The sequence below is a fragment of the Agelaius tricolor genome, unplaced genomic scaffold (genome assembly GCF_023055355.1).
Source record: "Agelaius tricolor isolate 1412-34295 unplaced genomic scaffold, bAgeTri1.0.p SCAF_1, whole genome shotgun sequence".
NCBI lineage: Eukaryota > Metazoa > Chordata > Aves > Passeriformes > Icteridae > Agelaius > Agelaius tricolor.
The window spans coordinates 80,120,094-80,143,788 of NW_027269261.1; the positions used below are offsets into that span (position 1 = coordinate 80,120,094).

Consider the following 23,695-nt stretch of genomic DNA (forward strand, 5'->3'; position numbering starts at 1 on the left):
TTTCCTTATTCCATGCCCAAGCTATACCATCCATCACGTTTTTATTTTCAAGAGATTACACGAATCTGGAGTTTACACACAAGGGACACACAAGTACACGCCACCGCTCCCAGACAATTCGTGTGAAATGCTTCTTGCACTTCCAGTGCCCAAAGCAGGTATACTGCATGGTTGGGGAATCAAAAACAAACCCCTTTGCCACTCTGACTAGTCCACCAGCTAATTCATTATGATAAACCCATTGTCCAAAACAAAAACATTATTTAATTGCTAAACCAGCTGCCCAAGTTTAGCTGTTGCTCTTGGCAAACATATCAGGATCTCAGTACGCCTGTTTTTCAGCAAGTATCTCTGTAGGTGCAAGCCATGCCTTCCTCTCTTGAAGTTTCTGTCACCAATCCAGCGTTTTCCAACCCAAGTGCATATTTAAGGGGATACCATCAGCTTAAACACCTCTCTGAATGCATTAAGATTACAGCGACTGAGATACTAGCAAGCATCCTTCTTTTTTTCTCCCCAGCTGTTAAACATGCAATTATGAAGCTGCACTCTTCCCCATCAGACAGCCTGATTTCCTTTAAAAACAGAGGGCAGAAAAAGAAAAAATGGTTAGAACATATTTGAAGGAGTCACCAAAAAACTGGTAGAAGCTCTCAAAGGCTGATGCCTGAAGTGTATGCAACTACAGCTATGTTTAAATTTTCTTGCTGCTTTTTCAAGTAGATTTTGCCCCTTCAGACAGGCAGCTCAATCACTGGGGAAGACATTGCATGCAAGGGAAGAAAAAGGCTGGCCAGGTTGTAGCTGGCATCTTCTGAACAGAATACTGCTTGGCATGGGTTTCCAAGTATCTCAACTAACACTGATCACCAGGGAGAATTCCTTAAATTACTTGCTAGTCTTTTTGAATTTAAAAAGATACACACCTACAGGACAAGAAACACTGAAACAACCCAAGTAACAGTGCCATTTCTTTCACACTGGTTACTCACAGGGATCTACAAACCTACTGTGCAAATGATAAGCAGCATTTCTTAATAATAATAATAAAGGCATCTTTCATGCAGTGCAATCCAGGAGAACTGCCACATTTCTTAGATTACAAGACTGATCTGCCCTCCCCCCCTCAGCTCCTGCCTTCTAATTCCATCACAATCAGAGCAGGAGAATGCATAATTCATCCTGCGGTGGACCCTGTGGGTCTCCCAGTCATTAAGCAACACCAGACTTCCAGAAAGGTCACATTTCCAGGAGAGTCAGATGCAAATTCTCTCCTATCCACTGAAAGACTCTGAGAGGTAAAGTAAGGAACTCCTCCTAGGGCATTTGCCCTCACTGTTCAAGGATTCATGATTACTCTGCCAGCAGAGCATGACAACAGGCAGAGGATATCTATCCAGGTGAGTAGAGAAATGCAGAAATCAATGGGTTAATTAGCAGGTTAGCAAAACAAAACCGACTTGTGGAACCTTTATGCAGCAAAAGACTGATGTAGTGAAGATAACTGTTTGCATTGCTTATACTCTCCGGCTGATAGAGGGTTATTGGAAAAATGGAAATTTTAGGCACTGATTGAAAACAAGTTCTGTTCATTAAAGCTAAACTTCAACAATTTTGCAAAAGCAAATCCTTTCATTATCCATGGGTAGGATCACACACAACACAGTAACACAGTTAACACAATGTAAGATAAGCCTCTTGCTAAAAGAAATTTAACTTGTATCCTAGTTAAGCTCAATGAAGATGCAGACACTGGACACAAACAATTTTCTAATACAGATAATGAAAAAAGAAACCAATCCCATATATAAAAAAGCATCCTAGGAATATGGTGGAAAACATTTAAAAAGAAGAGTCCGTATTTCTTTCATTAACTGGAAAACACATTGCATTTTTTCCTGAATCTGACCTAAAAGTCATGCTTGAAGGAAATTCCAGCAGTTCTTCGGAAAAGTGTGAGATCCTCTTCCCGTGAGTATCAGTGCATCTTGCACATGCAAACAGCGCAAAATCATTGCTTAAAGTTTCACATCACTGAAAGGGAGCAAAAAACCCAATGATATAGAATTTTAATTCACACAGCCCCTTTGGTCTACCAGCAGTCTTGTCTCCCCTGTGTCAAATTAATCAACACTCAGAAGAATGTTGCCTTGCTTGTAAAAAAAAAAATCACGTCACATGTGGATTTTTAATTGCAACATTTCTAAACCCAGATCACATGCTTTCTTTTTTTCTGTTTTTTTTCTTTTTCTTTTTTTTTTTTTTTTTTTTTTTTTTTTTTTTTTTTTTTTTGTGTAGTCATAATCCAAGTTTAATGTTGTTTAGGCTACAAATTCATCTCTATCCCCATCTCCCAACAACTGCCCATGTTACTTCCATGGCCATGAGCTCGGGTGGTAGATTGGGGGCACCACAGTGCCAGCTGCGGCGTGCAGCGAGCAAAGCATCGCCTGCACCGACAGAGTGGCAGCCTCATCTGAGAGCTAGAAAGGTTTGTCTACACAAGTTCCTGCCGGTGCAAGCAGCCAGCTGCAAGAGCAAACCCCACTCCAGCACTGTAGCAATTCCCTGAACAGGCTAAGCTATGCCAACAAAAGCACTTTTTTTGCCAGCAGAGCTGACTCCTCAGCAGAGCTCCTGACAGTGTTGCAACAGCCACTCGACAGTGGCACCCATTTTTTCCCTTCACAGTTTCCTACACTTCCACCTCTACACAGAGAAAGGCAAGAAACAAGGAAATGCAGAGAATAGGTGTGAGGACAAGGTGATGCTGGCTGGCCAGCACCTCCTCACCGAACCTAAGGAAAATGTGAGATGATCTACCTTCTTCCCCAAGCACCACCACACTACATGAAGGCAAACACACTCTGCTCTAAGATCCATTCGCCTGAATCACAGGGTTCCCCATCCAAGCACCTGAGAAGAGTTGAGGGGTCAGGAGCAAGGTAGACACTTGGCTCTGGAACAAGCACTGAGGCTCCTCCTGGCTCTGCTCCCTGGCCCAAAGTACCCAACAATGCTGGTGGACTCCAGCATTGACAGCATGATATCAGTGGCTGCTGAAACAGTCCCCCAGCCTTTGCTCAAATTTCATGTCAGGCAAGAAGAGCTTTTGAACCTAAAATTACGACAAATGTCTCCCATTAGGAAAAACAGAAAATATTTTGGGGAGGGAGTGATTGTTTCCTCCTTTCTTCCTCCCACAGAGAAAATCTGACCTTCCTATCAGATTTTTACTTGAGAATGGGATTACAGAACATTGCTCTGCTATAGTGCTTGACTACAAGTATTCCTGTGAAAAAGCTCAGGATTTTGTCACGTAGGTATAAATCACCCAGCTATGAGCAGGAGACACAGACCTACTGAGCACCCAGCTGTTTTTCTCAGCAAACCTTTCATTCCTGACAATGCATTAGATGACCTTTTCCCAAACCGAGCAGGAACTTATTTACATAGAAACTTTCTTGTAAACACACTTGCCTTGTTTTATTTCTTATTTCTTGCAATTCTCCCTACTTCGGCAGCTGGCAGTGTGTGCTGGAGCCATGTGCTCCAGCAGGTCCCCCAGCAGCCTGATGCAAACCACGGCTGGCAGATGCCTTGGCTGCCACAACCTCACAGGAGTAGGGAGTCCCCCCTTGCCCGGATTCCAGGGAACTGGGGTGACCTTGGCCGCAGTCACCCGGCTTCCAGCACAGCCCCAAACATCTCTCAGGCGAGGAGACAGACAAAAAAGCCAACTCACCAGAGGCAAAGGCCAGCATTTTTAAAAGGCCGATTGGGAAGGTTGACAATAGGAAGTCCGGGTCTGTAGGAGTTGACTCAAAGGGCCCTGCAACATTCATGCGTCGGGAACTTCTCCGGGTAAACCATTAACCACCATAAAGCAGAGCTGCGAAACGCCCCTCACCATCGGGGAGGCTCTCACACAGCCGAGCACACACGCGGGCTGCACGGGGATATGCACACACAGATGTACAGATATCCATGCACCCACAGACATGCAAGGACACAGATACACACGGCTCGGGGTTTCTTAAGGCCAGGGGAAACGCTGGCAATTCCCTCCGCTCGGGGCGAGGCGAGCGCTGACACCGCAGCCCCGCGGCGGCAGAGGGGGGATCCGCTCGCATTCCCCGGGCGCGAAGAGGGCGCCTGGATCCGCTCCGCATCTCCGGGCGGCGAAGGGAGAAGCCGCCCCGCTCCGCGCCCCGCGGGGATGTGAGAGATGCGCGGAGCGCCCCGTGCCCACAATCCAGACAGGACGTTCTGAGCCCTCTCTCCCCGAAAATACCCCCGCCAAAAGCCGGAATCTCCCCCTTCCCTCCAGCTTCGCTCTCCGACAGTCCCCGCGGCAGGAGAGAGCGCGCAGACCTCCCGCAGCCCCGCCGAAGTTTCCGCGCCGCTCCGCGGGCAGCGGCGGAGCAGCCCCGGCTTCTTACCCGGCTGGCGGAGCGGGGTCCCGGGGCGGCCTGGAAGCGGCGGCGGCGGCTGCGCGGGGGCGCGGCGGCTTCCTGGGAGCTACAACTCCGCGGCGGCGCCCGGGCGAGCCGCGCGCCTGCGGAGCGGCGGCGAGCGGGGAGGAAAAGAGGAAATGAGCGGGAGGCGCATTGGAGGGAGGGAGGGGGAGGAAGGAGCCGTCGCCGAGGGACCAGGGAGAGCGAGGGACGGAGCGCAACTTCCCCGGCGGGGCAGCGGGCGCGCCGGGGGGCGGAGCGCACCGCACCGCCGCTCCGCGGCCGCCCCGCGGCGTGCGCAGCGCCCAGCCCCGCGCTGGGGCCGCCCGCCGCCGCCGCTCCCGCCGCGCCGGACACTTGGTATCGCCCTGCCCGGCCCTGCAGGGCCCCGCCGCGGGCAGGAAGTGCGGGGCCGGGGGGGCAGCGCGGAGAGGGGGCTGCGCGCCCGCGGGGAGCTGCGCCCGCCCCGCTGGCGCTCGCTGCCGGCTCCACCGGCACCCCGGGCACCGGGAGCGGCGCGGGAAAAGTTCTGATTTTTGATATTGGAGGGTTTCACCACCCCCCCCCCCTTTATTTTCTTTTTTTTTTTTTCTTTTTTTTTTCTTTTGTGGTTTTTACCCCCTAAACAAACAAGGGAACGCCGGACAGGGACCTCTCCCGCGGCCGCAGCTCGCCCCAGGCCCTGCACGTATCCCGTAGCGCGGCTGAAGGTGCCCAGTGCTTCGCTGGGTGCGCGGGGACGGAGGGAGGACCGCGGCAGCGGTAGCCGCTTGGAGCGGGTGCTGGAAGCGAGCGCAGCCCCTTCCCAGCACATGGACCCCACGCTTCCCTGTGAGCAGAGCAATGGGACAAGCCCCCTGCCCCGCAGTGCCCCCATCCCGTGCCGGCATGGCCCCAGCAGGGTGGAGAGCGGCACAGGTGAACTTGGTGCCGTCGGCTGAGTCCGGACGGGTGCCGTCCCTCTCGCTGGAGACAGGCGCCCACCCTTCGGTCACTGTTCTGTGCGAGACATGAACTCGCAGAGCATCTCCCCGTACCCCATCACAAAATGGAGGGGATTTAGGGATTGATGCTAATCTGTTTCCTGAGGGAGGTGATTGGAAGCATTGCTCAGAAATACGGCATGTAGCATAAAGTGAATCTTCCTGTTAGGATATTCCTCCCCACCTGCCCCCTCCCAGCTCCTGCCCAGCACATTTTCAAGTCAAAAATATATGGAGAATTTAATGTAGTTGTCACTGTGCCTTATCGGTAGCTTTCACTCTGCCTCCCCTTATAGGATTCTCCAGAAGCACCTTCAGGGCTGTCTTGAGATAAGAACTGAATAGAGCTGAAATCAAGGCCACGCCGGGAAAAAGATACTAAAAGATTAAGTGACAAAATGGGGGGGGGAAACAAACAGAAAAATTTCCAAACCATCAAAGCAGTTTTTCAAAGCTTATCTTTGCATTAAGTCCAACAGATTTTCATAGGGACAGGGAAAAATAAAAAAAAAAACAAACCAACCAACCAAAAATACACAAAGAAACCAAACCTTTCACACCTACTCCAAAGCTGGAATACCTTGAAACTGGATACAGAGATGCAAAGAGAAGAAAATGTTACAGAGATTAAAATGTTACTTAACAATAACCATTTTCTCCAAGGCCCTTCAGAAATAGTTGAACCATCCCGCCTGTTTAAAAAGAAAATAATAAAAATGTCAGCCAAGGAAAAGAACAAACTTGGAAACTAAAGCACCTGAACAGTTTAAACACGAAGCAACTCAACCAGGAACATATAATGGAAAACTCTATCTAACCACCAGCGCTGCCAACTTCACCTGCTTGCAGCTGGATTCTCCTCTCAGGAGACACGTGAGTAATGCCCTTGATTTCCCAGCAAAGCCTTCCCCATGCCAGCAGGCACAGCTGGACTCAAGGATGGGGCTGTGGCTCCGGCCGTGCCTCCCCAGCTGCTCTGCCAGCCAGGGCACTGGCACAGGTGACAACACCTCCCTGCCCAGGAATAGGTGGCAATGGCACAGGTGACCTACTTGAGGCCTCCTCCAAGATTTACAGCCCTCAGGCTCACGTCTGGCAAGAGAAAACAGTTTATGGTGCTCAACCCCACTTTCATTATCAGTGTGGTTGTCACCTGCAGCAGGTTTCCCTCTGTGTGGCACTGTGACCTGTGGTGGGCAGGTTTTGAGATGAGACCTGCAGACCCCGTTTCTGGGGCTGCAGTGGCTCTTCTCCAGGCTGCTCAGGTTCAATGGGTGTCTCGGTCCCTCTGGGAGCCTCTCAGGAACCCTGGGCCAGTCCCGAGTCGGCAGAGACCGGGGGGCAGCCCCGACAGGGCCGACAGCGGGGAGACACTGTCTGTGTGTGCCCCGAGGGTGCTGAGGGCACCTGGGCTGGCAGGGAGACACTGTCTGTGTGTGCCCCGAGGGTGCTGAGGGCACCTGGGCTGGCAGGGAGACACTGTCTGTGTGTGCCCCGAGGGTACTGAGGGCACCTGGGCTGGCAGGGAGACACTGTCTGTGTGTGCCCCGAGGGTGCTGAGGGCACCTGGGCTGGCAGGGAGACACTCTCTGTGTGTGCCCCGAGGGTGCTGAGGGCACCTGGGCCCACAGGGAGACACTGTCTGTGTGTGCCCCGAGGGTGCTGAGGGCACCTGGGCTGGCAGGGAGACACTCTCTGTGTGTGCCCCGAGGGTGCTGAGGGCACCTGGGCTGGCAGGGAGACACTGTCTGTGTGTGCCCCGAGGGTGCTGAGGGCACCTGGGCTGGCAGGGAGACACTGTCTGTGTGTGCCCCGAGGGTGCTGAGGGCACCTGGGCTGGCAGGGAGACACTGTCTGTGTGTGCCCCGAGGGTACTGAGGGCACCTGGGCTGGCAGGGAGACACTGTCTGTGTGTGCCCCGAGGGTGCTGAGGGCACCTGGGCTGGCAGGGAGACACTCTCTGTGTGTGCCCCGAGGGTGCTGAGGGCACCTGGGCTGGCAGGGAGACACTCTCTGTGTGTGCCCCGAGGGTGCTGAGGGCACCTGGGCTGGCAGGGAGACACTCTCTGTGTGTGCCCCGAGGGTGCTGAGGGCACCTGGGCTGACAGCAGGGAGACACTCTCTGTGCCCTGAGGGTGCTGAGGGCACCTGGGCTGGGGGCAGACACTCTCTGTGTGTGCCCCGAGGGTACTGAGGGCACCTGGGCTGGCAGGGAGACACTCTCTGTGTGTGCCCCGAGGGTACTGAGGGCACCTGGGCTGGCAGGGAGACACTCTCTGTGTGTGCCCCGAGGGTGCTGAGGGCACCTGGGCTGGCAGGGAGACACTCTCTGTGTGTGCCCCGAGGGTGCTGAGGGCACCTGGGCTGGGCGCCTTTGCAGCACAAGAGACACCAGAGACATCGGTAGAAGAGAAAGGGCTGACTCTTAGCAGGGGTTAATCCAAGATTTTATTAGGATCCCAAGGAAGCTCCTGCACCTCAGGAGCCTCCTGCCGAGAGCCCCGGGAGATGTGCCAAGGTCACATTTAAAGGGAGGTGGAAACCCAAAGTAGATAACATTTTACCAACCAGTAAGTGACCCTAAGGGATGGATGCTGGGGGATAGACATATAGGACAGGGTATGGGGCAAGGCTTGGGGGGCTGAGCCTGGCCTCTGGCTCATCACTCAATGACCTGGACCGAAACTTCTGGATGGAGGGGATGGGAGGCTGAGTGATTGACAGAGAGCCAGGGTGGGGGTTTGGGGATGATCTCATCCTAGGAGAGGGATAACAGAGGTAAAGGGAGGGAGGTACAGTTTGGGATAAACCATTTGGGAAAAATATGGGGATACAAAACAAAACTACTTCAAAGTATTACAAAGTATAAAAACTCACTACAACAAACGGGGATTGGCAGCTGTGAGTACTGTGTTCTGTGTGGGGGGATCCTCAGATGGGTCTCTGTGCTGCTCTGCACCCTGCTCAGCCCAGCTCTGAATGTGCCTGTCAGGAACTGCCGGCGTTGGGAGTCAGGGACATTCCACAGGCAGTGGGTACTTACTTATAAAATGCCTGTGGCTGCTGCTCTCTCCAGACCCTCTAATGTTATGTGTATTATCCCACAAGAAATTGCATAAACACTGAAGATAATTCTGTATTCAACAACTATTGGGGAACACACAACAAGATCCAAATGAGATGTTGCTATTATTTATGCCCAACTTCTTGCTTCAAGAATCGCAGCTTTCCAGCATGCAAGCTGGTTCACTCCAGATAGACAGCCAATCAGAGAAATACCACCAAGATGACAGATGATTTAGAGTCTTAATGCTTGCTAAAGATCAATTCCTAAGCTACAGAAATCCCTGGGGAAATTAAGAAAAATGGCCATAGAAAGCTGACAACTGCTCACAAACAATCTGAGATGAAAAGAGGCTGCAGAGCCATTCCTACAATGAGTTTGTGAGGGCTGCTTCTCCCGTCCCAGAAGAGCAATGGAGCTGGGGAAGGATCTAGAAAACATGTCTCATGAGGAGCAGCTGAGGGAGACGGGGTGTTTAGCCTGGAGAAAAGGAGGTTCATGGGGGACCTTATCACTTCCTGCAACTACCTGAAAGGAAGTTGTAGCTAGGTGGATGTCAGTCTCTTCTCTAGGATAATAAGTGGTAGAGTAAGAGGAAACAACCTCAAGGGAAGCTGTTAGAGAAAGTTTAGATTGGATGTTAGGAAAAATTTATTTATAGAAAGCATTGTCAAGCATTGGAATGGGCTGCCCTGGGTGGAGGGGTATAGTCACCATTCCTGGTGGTATTTAAGAGATGCATGGATGTAGCACTTAAGGACATGCTTTAGTGGTGGGCTTGGCACTGTTAGGTTAATTGTTGGACCTGATGATTTTAGAGGTCTTTTCCAACCTAAATGATTTTCTGATTCTGTGAAAACATTTGCAAAATTGGTCCCACTGGGTATATTTGGCTTATTCAAAGTTCTTCTTTTGATGGGATGTGTTTGCTAAGCCTATCTGTAATAATCCCATGATGACCAGCATGGACCTTCACAAACTTAAATTTAAAACTGCTTTGGCATCTCACCTTTTGTTTGATTTTTCTTTCTGCTTTTCATTCTGTTTCCACAGTTAGGAGTGAGAAACAAAGAGGGATTAAATTTGATTCATTTGCATCATTCCAACTATGCAGAATTTGAAGATAATGTGTGATTTTATTTTTTTTTTTCTGTCTGGGGTTTAATTATCAAAGGATTATATGGAAACTAAGGTATTTGAGGTGTGTGGCTTTTAAAATTTCTTCTGTAATAATGTGAGCCTCATAAGGCTATTGCTAATCTTGAGTTACTATCTGCCTTCCTGTGGTTTGCCATGATTAACTGGAGGAAGAGATTAAAGTGGTATTTACCTTTTTTGAGCAGTTTATCGACTTGACCTGGCCAGCCCAGCACCAAAGAGCAAAGGAAGAAAATGCTGGCAAGGATTAAGGATTGAGGTCCTCTTTTCCCATTGCTCTTCTGATATCTGCCATGATTGCTGGGATGGAAAGCACTGGTGGTGTGCTGAAGGTGACAAAGTGCTCCAAACATGGCCAGGCATCTGGCAGGGGAGGCTGTTGTGGGTCAGGCTGGCTCTGATCTGCCTCTCCCAGAAGAGCCAGGACTTGCCTCCTCTGCAAGCAGTGACAGCCGAAAGCATGTCTTCTGACACTGAGCTGGGACATCCTGGTCACCCCCACACTGCAGACCTGGAAGCACACAGCTCTTCCCCAAGGGAAGCTTCTGGCCAGCAGCTTTGCCTGGGAAGGAGCTCCTACCTGGCTGGGCCATCTACAGAACAACGCTGCAGGAGAGGCTGGAGGAGCAGCCCTGAGGCCCCCTCCATCACAGAACTTCCTCACAATGTATGTTTGATGAAGAAGAAAGCAACTTTTCAAAGGACAATGTAATTGTTTTTAAAATCCTCTTTCAATCTTGTTTTTGGAAATCCCTTAATGAGGGATCACTTTAAAGAAATTCAAATGAGAACAGTAATGGAGACATGAGCCTGTGTTATTTACCTGTGATAAAACCAAGCTGGTTGGCAGGTGCTTGGGGAAATAGGAAAACATAATATCAGAACATTATTTTCTTTGATAGATTTTGAATTCCAGTGATAAACTGATGGATGCTCATCTATAAAACCTCTTATTTTTGCTACCAGATGCTGGGGCTTGAACCTTTGCCCCCTCTTTGTTTAAGAGCTTTAACCCCTCTTTGTGCTCCTTTGCATTTCCAAGTCAGACCAACCAGGCAAACATAACTTGGGAAATGCCAGCTGCATCCATGGTTCTTATCTTCTGTGCAGGCAAGCAGCATCACCTGAACAGGCAGAGCTAGTATTTAATGTACTACCCAAACAAATATGCCAAGGGGTTTTGCCAGTGTTCAGGATCACAGAAACTGGGGAGTGAAAAAGAGCAGGTAGACTTTTACAATTTGTTTTCCTGCCAAAGCAAGATTGTTCCCTGCAGTATTTTCTAGTGTACTTCCCTGGCCTAATTTAGATGACCTTGTAGGATGGGGAGAGGCAGGAGAAGGAAATCTGCTAGCTACCTCCGAAGGCGCTTTGTCTACTTTAACTAATATAACATAAAACAAGGGAAAATGAGTGTTCAGAGAATGTAGCTACAACACAATATTTAATGTAATTTTTGCATGCTTTTTCATCTCCAGCCTACTTACTATGCCTACCACAATGCCAGTAACATCAGATAGATGAAAAAAGAAAGTAACAAAAACAGTGTCAATAGTCCACCTTTGCATGATTGCTCTTCTTTTCTTAGCGTGATTGTCTTGGGTGCTTTCTTCCCCTGCAAGGAAAAATAAATGGCAAGAGCTGCAATGACTGGCAGCAAGCCTGAGAACAGCAGATGTGAGCCTGCACAGCTGGACAAATACAAAAATGTACTTTCTACCTACATTTGTATTAAGGTTACCCCAGGGATACCCCAGTGCCTATGGGGGGGCCTCAGTATTTGAACAGCCAAAGCCATCAGGCACATTTACATATATGAGAACACTTGGTATGCTTTTCAAAGTCAAAAAGAGCAACAATTAAACCAACATAAAGGAAAATTGGCTGCGTGGTTTTTCTCTCCCATAATAGAAAGACTGAGGGTGGAGATATTAAAAAAAATTAGGCTTGACAGAGGTGAAGAATTTATGAATTAAACTGACACATTTTCATTTAATTTACTGTTGTCTACCCATTTATTACATGGAAACCTAAAAAGGACCTGATTTTGCCTCCCAGGCTGCAGTTGCTATGTCAGACACTAAAGTTAGGTGTTTTAGACAAGATTTTAATATTAAAGTTTCTTACGCAAAAAGAGAAAGACTTTGCTAAATAAGGGAAATGTAAAAGCTTCATTTCTCGCTATGGTGCTTTGCTAGAGATTTTCACTCTGGGGTTTGCTACAGTATTTGCTGGGAATCATCATCAAACAAAGTTTGGGGCCAGGGGCATTTTAGCTATATCTATTAGCAAAAAAATTGGAATTTCCTACACTCCATAGCCTGCTCATGATTATTTCCAGTTGCATCTACCAGCAGCCCTGCTGTGCCACGGGGTCTCTGCACAAACATATCCACCATCAGGGCAGAGCCACAGGGCCTTGGGTGTCTGCCCATGATACCCTGGCATTCCCACCTGGGCTTGGCATTCCCACCCAGGCTATTTCCTCATGCTGGCAGCAGCAGCAGCAGCAATTTCTAAACACAAAATGACATGTCTAATTTGTCTGAGCAGAAAATAACAGAGAGCCCTTGAAATGGATGAGTTCCCACAGAGAGAAGTAGCCATTGAACAACTCATTTCTATGAGATGTAACAGTGAACTCTGGTTTTGTCATTGAACATTGCAAATTTATGCTGAGAAAGGGGGAATAGAGTAAGAAGACTCAAGTGTTTCACTGCAGCAGAAAGTACCAATGCTGTTACTCTTTTCTATTTTGAAACACAACTGGAGAATGCAAAAGTCAGAAAATAAGTATGAAAAAAACACTGATGTGTCTAAATGAAAATTAGTTTTTGCCTTGCAAAGCTTTTCTAAAGCCAGGTATTTTTTTTCAATCAGAGCAATGAAAAATAATATTCTAAGTCTGGTGTTTCCCCACAGCAACTTTCAGTTTTGCTGAGACCACTTTTTTTCATATGGCTGAACAAAAGAGAAAGATAAAGAATTCTGACAGCACTTCCTGGGATGCTGGAGCCAACAAGATGGTGCTGTAGTGCCCTTCCAGCCTGCATACTCTGGGACATCTTCCAGAGCCCTGCAGAAGCCAGGGCATTGCACTGGCAGCAGGATGCTGCTTCCCCAGCACCCTGGGGTTAAGGGCCTTGGCACCATGTTTGCACTTCCCATCCAGGGCTCAAACCTTACTGCTGGGCCACCCATGTCCTCATGCTGCTCCCATCTGCATGAAACCACCCTGAAATACTAATTATTGACATTAATTCCCATACTTAAGGTGGGCTTATAGAAATATGGGGGCAGGCTTTTTAGAAGGGCCTGTTGTAGCAGGACTTGGTATAATGACAGAATAAAAAATGACTAGACAGGCTAGACAGACTAGACAGAATAAAAAATGTTTTACAATGAGGATGCTGAGACACTGGCACATCCACCAGAGATGTGGTGGATGCCCCATCCCTGTAAACTTTTAAGGGCAGGTTGGCTCTGAGCAACCTGATCTAGTTGAAGATGTCCCTGCTTATTTCAGGGGGTTTGGCTAGATGACTCTTAAAGGTCCCTTCCAACCCAAATAAATTTGTGGTTCTGTGAAAACAGAGTGCCTCATAAAGCAGCACTTCCCATGGGATTGAGATCTCCTGCTTAGTACCTGAAGGCACAGCCATGTGGATCAGTCAGTGCAATTTGGAGAAAGTCAGTTTAATTTTGGCAGTGGAGCACTCTTGTATTGCTCATGTTGGTAATTAAGAGAAAGCAAATCACAGGGGAGGACACTAAAAGTATTAATTAACAACATTTTCAATGAGAAAAAAGTTAGTAATTTTGGAAAGGTTGCTTTATGCCTGAAGAAAGTACTGAAATCACACTGTTGGACATTTGACAAATGCACACTAGTAAGTAAATGGGGGTATTGATTACACATTTAGATAATCACCAGATCCTCCATGCTCCTGCAGGCATGTCCTGATTCTCCTGCCTCAAGCTTTGACTTCAAATAGTGAAAACCACACTTAATTCCAAGCATGCAGACAGCCACATTCACTCCCTGGCCTGAAACATCCCCGTGTGTTTCCCTGAAGTGAGTGCCCAACAGGGGACCCCACAAAGCTGCAGTGGCCAGCCTGGGGCAGGCACAGGGCAGCAGATGCCCCAGCTGGGGCTGCTCACCCCGAGGGATGTGACAGCCAAGGGTAGGGGACTCCTGCTGGAATGGCAGGACTTCTCCCCAGGGCTGGCTGCTTTCCAGCCTTGCCCAGCATCCTGCACTACCTTTGCCACAGCACTACCAAAACATGCACTTTTTAAATAAAACCAACAGAGAGAGAGGCAGCAACTTTGCAACTAAAAAAAAATCTCACAGTTTCCATGGATGTTTGATCACCTTTTATCACAACACAAACCATGAGGCAATCTGCTTCAAGCAGAGGATATTTTCCCCTCTCCAAACAGATAATAATCCAATAAAAGAGCCCACTAGCAGGATCCTGGACAATGTGTGACACTGTGTTATTATCAGCATCCCATTGGTGTCCTGGCAAGGTACAGCCATGCTCAGCTGATCCTCCTGACAGCATTCAAAGGCACAAAGCTTATTGGAGCCACAGCAGCTCCTCTGAGCTCCAAATGCCATGCAAATACCACCAGATTTTTTTATATTATCATTATACCAGGTGTTTCATATCAAATTATACCCAGGCAAGTAAGAGAAATTCAGTTATTTACTCCATCCTGGTGGTATCTGAGCAAAATTTATTCTGACAGAGGTTTTAAAGGCATGCCTTTATGCTGACAGAAACTGAGAAATAATTAAGAGCATCTAATAAGTTCCTAAACTAGATGTATTCCTAAAAGTGTTGGACTGGGTCACCTTTCCTGTAAGAGTTTCAGCACTGATTAATTAATACACAGTTTGGCTTCAACTAGGCAAAGAACATGTTTCTGGCCTTCCACACATGAGCTCCCAAAAATGACACAACTGCTGCTTTTCTTCGGTATCCTGTCAGAAACAGCCAGCCTTTAATGGCACATAAAATTTAATTTTTGATAACAAAAAGATAAATAAACAAATTACACTGGCAAGGGCAGAAAGCAAAAGTAGGGACTCTGGAGCTTTTGGGGTCTTCCAGTGTCTTCCTTTTCTGGCCTCTGCTAATTATGGTTTTCTTTCAGACTGACAATGCATTTTTCCACTGGAAACAAGGCTGCTTGTTTTGAGTCATCACTGCAGGAACTCTCCTGTTGTAGTGGGGTTCTCTGCGCCTGGCATAGGTGGCAGCCACCCCTTCCTCAGGGAAGGTCCCATCTCCCATTGGTGGCATTGAAGTAAAAACACAGACATCCTATTAATAGCTAAACTGTAGACAGCTCCAGATGTGGAATTTGGTTTCTGAAATTACAGATCCAACCAAGCCAGTCCCGAGCCAGTAAAATTCAGTTGTGTTTCCTCTGACTCATAACTGTTTTTTCAGAGAGGTTTTTAGCAAAATTTCTTCAGCAATTCCTCTGACTGACTCATACTGAAACACCAAAATCATTATTAAAGTGAAATCATAGCAAAGGGTGTGGGAATACTTGCTGTTTATCAGTTCAAAATGCTTTAAAAAACATTTTTTGCTATGAAACATGCTTTGTCCAATAATTAAATACTCTATTTCTTACAAAAGCAAACAAAAATCTGTCATATAAGGCACAGAGGAAGTTTAGCACTTATAAAAAAATTTAATGCAAGGTTAATTTATTATTCAATAAGCCTTAATTTATCCTTCTGGCACCTGTGTAATATTTGTGCTCAGCATCCCACCCGCTTTCATTCTGAAGTCCTGTCCATGACAGTGGGAAAGAGGATGCTCAGTGTGCAGTAGGAGCTGTTCAGATGTCCCAGGATGAGCAGTGGTACAAAGGACACAGCTGTGAGCAGGGATTCCTGATCATGGGAGCAGAAATAAATGCAGAGCTGGGGGCAGAGGTGTCCTCACAGCTCCCCTGACAGAGCAAAGGGGTGGGAGAGAGGAGCCAGGCTATTCAGCAGTCACTGAAGCCTCTGTTCCTGGGGAAAAACTCCAAACCTGCTGTGGCTTGCCTCGGTCAAAGGGAGATCTGCTGCAGGTTGAGGGTTGGCATGGTGCAGGTGTCACTGTGGCTTTGCAGCATGGAAACAACAGCCTGATGGAATGCTGTGCCTGGGAAGAATGGCCTGGCCCCAGCTGCAGTGGGAGCCCCACCAACCCACCCTGGGCTCTGCAGTGCCATGAAGCTCAGAGCCCTGTGGAGGTGGACCTCAAAGGTGTGTTTTGGTGGAAAAAAATGTTGCAGCAGCGATTTGTTTGCTTTTTGAATTAAAACTCAAACTGTTGTGGCAAAAGAAGGGACTGAAGAAAATCCCCAAGTCTAGGAGCTCATATTTACCTTCTTACCAGCTCTGCAGATACTTAATTTGAATGTTGCTTCATCTCCTGTCTCCCTCATGTATCATCACTAATTAAAGTACACACTCTGCATTTACCCAGAGGAGGATGTGGGAGGCAGAAGAGGCTCAATCTCATTTGCTGCTGCTGCTGTGCTGCCTCTGCAGAGCCAAAGGCAGGGAAAGCAGCATCCTGCTCACAGCCTGGCAGGGCAGCACAGACCTTCCCCTTCTCTGCTCTGGGTGGTGGGAACCCCCAGTGTGTGAGTGCTCTGGAAGGGGTCCAGTGAAAGAAGGGGCTGTAACTCCCTGGGAGGATGGGGTGAGCCTGTTGAGAGCAGGAGCAGCACCTCCATGTGGGCACATCTCCCCACACACCTGCTCTGGGGACTGCTCAGGCCTAGCTGAGCCAGCCAGAGGAACTGTGCCAGTAGCAGCCCAATGGTTCTGTGATTTGATGCCTCCAGAACCTTCAAATATTCCTACTAACTTCCTGCTGAAGTGAAATTCAAACAAAGCTTTATGATTTATTTGGACACATCTTCCCCAGCCTGCATTCCCAGAGATGCCTTTCCCCCAAGAATCTGGCCATTCCCAAACACACATCCACTCTCCCTCAGCAGCAAAATGAGATTGCTGACTTCTCCCCAGCTTCTGGTTCCAGGCTAGAAACCTGTGTCTTCCCATCTCCACTGCACCCCAGCTGCAGCTCAGCCCCATCCCTGCCAAAATGTGGAGGTGCTTTTGGCAGTGCTCAGCTCTGCAGCCACCCTGCTCCTCATGATCACAGCAGCCCCACCTGCCCCACAGTGCTACAGGTGGCATCAACCTCTAACAGGGAAAGGGAGACTTTAAAGCCTAAAAAAGCCAGGGAGGAAATACAGAGAATTTTAGCCTCAGAGATTATCTATACCTCAAAAGATTCAAGAAGATGGTGTCAGAGGAGAACATGCTGAACTCAGTGTGTTTAACATTTGGACAAAGTCTTTCCCTTGTCCCCATCTGAAGTTCTCTGCTCTATATGAGTGAAATGCATCCATGTCCATAAAAGCTATGGAAAAGCACTGCTGAGAACTTCTACAGCTCTGAATAATTAATTCACAGAACTATAAAAAGCTACAAGGGAATGAAATTTAGAAAAATCTAGTTTTAGGATAATTATAGTTCAAACCAGGAGAGCACTTGGACCCAAGACAGATGCATTAGTAGGACAACTGAGCATAATGGGTCCAATTCAGACTTGGCAGAATTGTATAGTCTTACAGACAGCTCCTCCTGGGGTGGATTCAGCCCAGGGAGAGAAAGCAGTCCCTACCAGATAACTTGGTGAATTGAGAAGAAATCTACAGTAACATCGCTGGGTAGGGAAAGCATGAAAGAAAGGAGCACAATTGTTTCAGGTTAACATTCATGCCCCAGGTGTAAATAGGGAGTGATATTTTCTGAAATATTTTGTTACATGCTAGTTTAACCTGTTTCCCTTCTACTTCAACTTCCATGTCTACTGTGTATTCCTGAAAGTGTTGGACTGGGTCACCTTTCCTGTAAGAGTTTCAGCAGTGATTCAGCACATTGCTTCCACTGCCATGTCTACTGTGTTACCACTAGTTCATAAAATTCCAGGTTTTTTGCAGACCATATCACATGTAGGCTTTTTTCAATGCCCCAGATGCTGGAATTAATGTGTTGCTTGCACACACAGACCTTCAATTTCCTAACCAGTTATATTTCCAGTCTATAGTTTTCATGGCAAGTTTGAAAACATTAACCCCGAGCCCTTAGTCATCAGCAAGCAAACACAGAAGTTTTCTTTCATTTTCCTAAGTTTAAAGCCAGTCATTTCTGTGCCCAGTTAGATGTTGAATCTTTGGGTTTGCCCATTTAACTCACCCCTCTCAGGTAGGGAGATGTGGCATTTTTATAGTTTGTGTGCTAACACATGCAGCCAGGCTGTGTACTTGGCATGTTTTGAGTGCTGGAGGAGCCAGTTTATGGCAGATATGCAATCCCAGAGCCCTCAGCATCTCACAGATCTCCACAAGACTCTACACAGGATCCCCCAGACCAACTCTTCCTTTATTTGCTGTTTTCTGGTAAAAGAGCATACCCAGAGAGAGGCAGGAGTTTATTGCTTTTCCTTAGTAACAGCAGCAGATCACCTGAGAATTCAGTTTTATGCAAGCCAGAAGGGGCAGGCTGCTCACAAGGAGACCAACAAGGAGATTATCACTACTTCAGAGGAGCTGTTTAAATGTCCAGTGTCCTGTTTGGCACAGGACCAGGCACTTCCAGTCATACCTCCTGACTGAGGACATATGTGAATTGGCAGAGGGTCTGTCCTGTGTCAGCTCCTGTTCCCACAAGCTCCCTGCTATGGCAAAGTTACTGGGCACTGCCTTAGCACATTATCAAACAAGGACTCTTTTCATAGTGGTGAGCTGTGATTTTCTAGAGACTTCATTTACTAAGAGCATTGGTGTCTTCCAAAGCAAAAGGCTCTCCCATATGCCATTGCCATTCAATGTGCACAAGAGGGGTGTGTACTATAAGCAGATATCCTCTCCTTCGTTTGCAAGTGCAGGAGTTATTTGACTCGACATGAAGCAAATGGAGAAAGGAAGGAAGAATTACTGGATCAGCCAAAAATGCATTCAGCTCTGTTGTGGGCTCCTGCTCCAAGGGGAACAAAATCCATTTCTCTGAAACTCAGCTTTTTAGGGCTCTAAAGTGGGTGGCAGGTAAAGCATCACATATTTTTCCCTTGTGTCTGAAAACATTAGGGTCAATTAAAGGGAAGAGCATCTGCTGAGGGTTCAGATGATGGAGAAATGGAAAGTATGCCTGTAAGCTTATGGATAAAGCAAAGCACGTGGGAGCTGTGGGCAGGAAAAGGGCAGAATGACAATTGAAAACATAGATGTTCTAGTGTGGATATAGTAGGAGAAGAGCCCATGCAATGGGAAATTACCCTTCCACACCAGACAGAGTGATGTGCTGGGTCTTAAGGAGTGGAGCTTGGAGAGAGCCCAGCTGCCAAACAGGGGCAGAAAACACCCCAGGAGCAGAGGCTGACTGAATATGGATTTAGCCTAAATATGTGAAGCCTGAAGGGAAATACAATCCCCCATCTACATAAAATGTTGTCATAAATGGATGCCTACCATAAGCAGGAGCAATGAGCTTGAATTAAAGCAAGCAAAAATTCAGAGCATGAATGGGAAAAAAAAAATCCTGCAGGTAAGGACAGCAGTTAGGGAGATTGAAATTTCCATCATCCTACATGCAGGTCAGACAGGGGGTGGTTAGAAATGATGAAGTGGTACAGCCTGCCTTGAGGCTGGAGAAAAAATTAAATGAGCCCTTGTGACTCTTTCTAGCCCTGTTCTTCTGTGATTTATCAGAGGATTCACAGCTGCAGTTTTCCACATTTTCATGGTTTAAAAATGTAGTTCAACACTGCAGTGGAGATGCTGGGAGAAAGTGGAAGCCCCCTTGTCTAAGACACCTCACCACTTTTGGAGCAAAGCCCCCATGAAATCACCAGCAGGCTTTGCTCTGGTCTCCTCTGGAGCTGAGAAAGCAATGCTCATTGCTTTTCTGTCCATTTGTGTGGAGCTGAAATATAAACAACAAATTACAGATGGGTCAAAATAAGAGCAGAGTTTCTGTTCAGCATCCAGGTTATTTAACTCTTTCCATCATTTCTTGTCAATCTCTAAGTCTCTTCAAAATCAAGATTAAAGAAAACCCCCTCAAATTCCTGTTCTGGAAGTGCCAATGCCAAGCTGTTCACTTTTGTGAATTTGTTCTGCTTTTGTAGCAGAAATTATTCACAATTGAGATTCACATGGCCTTTCAGTCTCCCGGAAACTATTATGAATATATTGGCTCAAGCCTAATTTCTTCATTTGCTTTTTTGCAGGCAAGGAGCCTCCTGCTGATGAATAGCATGGTGGGTTACAGGGAAGGACAAAGCATCTCAAAGGGTGCTTCACCTCTTCACAGATACACACCTTGAAAGGACAAGGGAGAGAAGTTAAAGATGCAGCAGGAGAATCAAGCAAGACATTTTCATCATGAGGGTGAATAGTCCAGCATTGGATGTGTTATCCAGGGAAGCAATGTTTTCTCCATCCTAGAGTTTCAAAATTCAGTGAAATGTGGACAATATCACCTAACTTTTAAGTTGGTCATACTGTGGTCAGAGGTGGGACTAAGAGCTGGAGGACTGTTCTATGATGCCAACAGAGTTAAATCAGAAACTTCCTACGTGCCAGCAGAATTTCCCACACTTGTTCAGACCAAGAACATACTTTTCCACTGTATTTACGTTGCCAATGATTAGGGTGTGTCTCCAGGCTGCCCCAGTCATACCCAGCACCACCAAGCAGTTGGCCCAGGGCTTGCTGCTGAATCTGTTCCAAACTACATCCTACCCCTCATCTCTCCTTGTCTCACTTCTCTTGCTGGATTCTGTCTGGAGGCTCATTAATAAGGACAAACATCTCATTTCCTTCCTTTGTTTCATGATAACAGAATAGATACATATATCAATATGGTCTTTAAAATAAAATTCAAAGAAAAGAAAAATGAACACACTTTCTTTCATTGCTGTGCCACTGCAGCATGGGAGAGAACAATTTATGCCAGCTCCTCTCACTTTCTTATAGCATTTGTTGGGGTTTTAGGGCCAAATGTCAGCCAGAGAAGACACACCGTAGCAGTAATGGCTGTAGTCAGAACAATCTCAAAATGCACTTTGCAAATACTGAAAAGCATTGTCTCTATCTGAAAGAAGAAAAAAACCCCAGTGAAATCACCAGCATGTTACTCAGATCAAAATGAGGACATATTTTTATGTAGGTTTTGCTCACAACAGATTTTGCTTTCACTGGATCTGCTGGATGTCTACTCATGATTACAGGTCACCAGGAAGGGCAGAAGCCATTTTGACTTTCAGAGCCTGGGTGATTTGGCAAAATAGGGCTATTAGGAGATGACTGTCTTGTAAGCAAGCCAATTTTAGTGCAGCTCTGGAAGCTCTACACTGATGTAACCATGACATGGATGTAAGGAAACCACCCTGTCTTCTTGCAACACTTTTCTGCCTATTAGCTAGACAATAAATTTTTAGGAGTATTCTATTTCTTTGCATAGAGGTCAGATGCCTAAAGCCAGGATGATGTTTAAAACCGGAACTTGGTTAAAGCACTAAAAATGCGAGCAAAATGAACATACCTTTACATCCACCATTGTAAAGGAATGTGCAGGGCTGCCAGGGCTTCCATCACCTCCATGGTGGGGCTCTCCTGAAAAGAGGGGTGCTTGGTTGTAGGTGGGGCTAAAAGAGCCTTTCTGGCTGCTTGCATAGGCAAAGGATGGACGAGACAATCGATCTGCCTGGATTTAAAAAGACAGATTTATGAAGAATAATTGCCTTCTAACTTGGCAGACAAGTGTACTGCCTTGAAGGGACTCACAGCTGTGTCCTGTTCTCATGGAGTTAACTGAGCTCAGAAAAAAGCATTTGATCTATTCTTCCTGCCTTAATTCAACATAGCTGAGAACCTCCCAGGATATTTCTATTTGAATTGCAGCAGGCTTTCCATTTTGATGTGTTGGCAGTGCATATCTGTCACACTGATGGAATTTTCTACATGGAAAGTATCACCAACACTTACAGTAGACAGTAGCATATAGATCACCCAAATGGCTGACTGTGTACTGTAGGAAAAGCAAGATGGGCTACCTTAAACTATTAATGCAGGTTGCCTTGAGCAACATGAGTTCTGCAGCCAGAATCCCGGATTTTGTACCATTTCTGAGCTAGATTGACAGCTGGCATTTAGCTTCATTTAAAGCTAAGCCACAAATTAAGTACATAACAAATAGATCAGGCAGCAGCACCACTCATGTTCATAACAACCTTCCAAACTTCATCTATCATTTCCTGCAACTCTGAGAAAGGTGTCTGGCTCTCACCTTTTAAAAATACAGATTTTTCATTTTTAAATTTCATATTTGCTCAGTACTTGAACACAGCTGGAAAATTCCTGCATAACCTTCTTCCCAGGGAAGAGGAAGAGGCAAAATCCCCTGCAGGGGCATCTTGAAAAGTGACCACAGAATTAAATGAGTAATACAAAACCAATGAGACTAGAAGAAGAAAGAAAAGTAAATTTCATCTCCAAACTGAAGCTTTCTTCCTTCTCTCTGTATTTCCTTCTCTTGACACAGTGTTGCTTCATTAGGCCTATGTTGATGGTATCAGCAGTGAAAATGACATTTATAGAAATATGATGCAGCCAGCAGGAGAACCAGTTTGCAAACCCTCTCAAGTGTTACCTATCTGCCTTGACTCAGACTCCAAAGCTCATGATTTATATTCTTTGACTTATATGAAAAACATGAGTAAAGTTGTAAAATCATATTTCCAAGGTAGATCATTAGTACTCAAAGAAAACGTCCCATGGAAACTGTCTTCAGGGAAGTGTTACTTTGGGATGAATCCTAAATTCTCTGGGTATGTTGAGCACATTACTTCTCCACTGAAAATGTGTCTTCAGGCTGGTTTCTCTGATGCAGACCTTTGCAAGGCAAGGAAAAGCCCATAGTGATAATTATAATCTTATTGAGGGAACTATTCATAATACAAACAATATTTGTAAGGCTCTGTCACATGTAGAGGGACCAAGACATTGCCCAGGTCCATGTTAGGATTCTGATCATGGCAACTTCTCCCTTCACTCTGCAGGAAGGAAACCCTGAGCTTGGTCCCAGCTGGGGACTGAGGCTGAAGGGGACAGGGCCAAGGAACTGCTCTGTTTTAGTCTCAGTCCAAGTGCAGGTGAGGCAGCACTCAATATGAAATTTACATTAATATATTGTTAACAATAAATGGTTACATTATGTGTTTCTGCTAAATCCAGTATTTGAGGGTTTAAAACCTGCCCAGTTTTAAAAGTAAGACCCCAACACACTTCTTTGTATTTATATGGTGATCAAAAAGGACAGTTTAGGCCATCTCTGCCAGAAAAGCATCTCCCTGGAGGGAAAATTTTCAGTCTTGCTTGAAATAGCTGTTCATTTCCCTAAATGAGAGGCCATCCAAAGGTCTGTTTCATGACCTGCATATTCAATTTCTTCTGGCACTTACAAGACATGCATATACTAAATGCATGCAGATCTCAAACAAGGCTTCAGGAAAAAATTTCCAAATGAGTAAATTCAATTAACTGATTTTGCTCTTACAAAACCATTATTTTTTTAACAGTCTACAAACAACCATTCAGTGACCATGGGATGGCTTGTTTTGCATCCCATCAAGGTGGTCAAACTCAGGATGTAACTGGCAGCACAGGAGAGGTTCCTTCCATGTGGGAATGTCATAACTCTTCTCAAGAGAGGTCTGAGAGCCAACAGCCCCTCAGTGCTGCTCTGGGGGCCTGCTGAAACTGCTCAGTGGTCTTCTGGCCCTCATTCCCCAACAAGGGTGCACCTGATCTCCCTGCAAGGTGAATCACCTTCCACAAAAGCCTCCTCAGCTAGATTTGAGAGCACTGATCTCATATTGGAAATGTACTGCTCTTGCAAATGTTACCTCCAAAAATTACTTTGCAGAGATTTAAAGCTA

The 23,695-nt window shown here is 46.6% G+C and overlaps 1 protein-coding gene across 6 annotated transcripts in view; it reads right to left on the bottom strand.

Moving 5' to 3' along the window:
- The window catches only part of HPCAL1 (hippocalcin like 1), an 81,462-nt gene extending 60,074 nt beyond the window's left edge, over positions 1–21,388 (bottom strand). For 2 of the 6 annotated variants that reach the window (XM_071440937.1, XM_071440921.1), the window contains exon 1: positions 4,443–4,746. The gene's annotated coding sequence lies outside the window, so the exon portion shown is untranslated. Of the gene's footprint in view, positions 1–3,745; positions 3,837–4,442; positions 4,748–21,300 lie in introns of those variants that run through there. The other 4 variants (XM_071440904.1, XM_071440929.1, XM_071440895.1 and 1 more) reach the window with 4 other exon arrangements.
- Between the last annotated feature and the right edge of the window lie 2,307 nt (positions 21,389–23,695).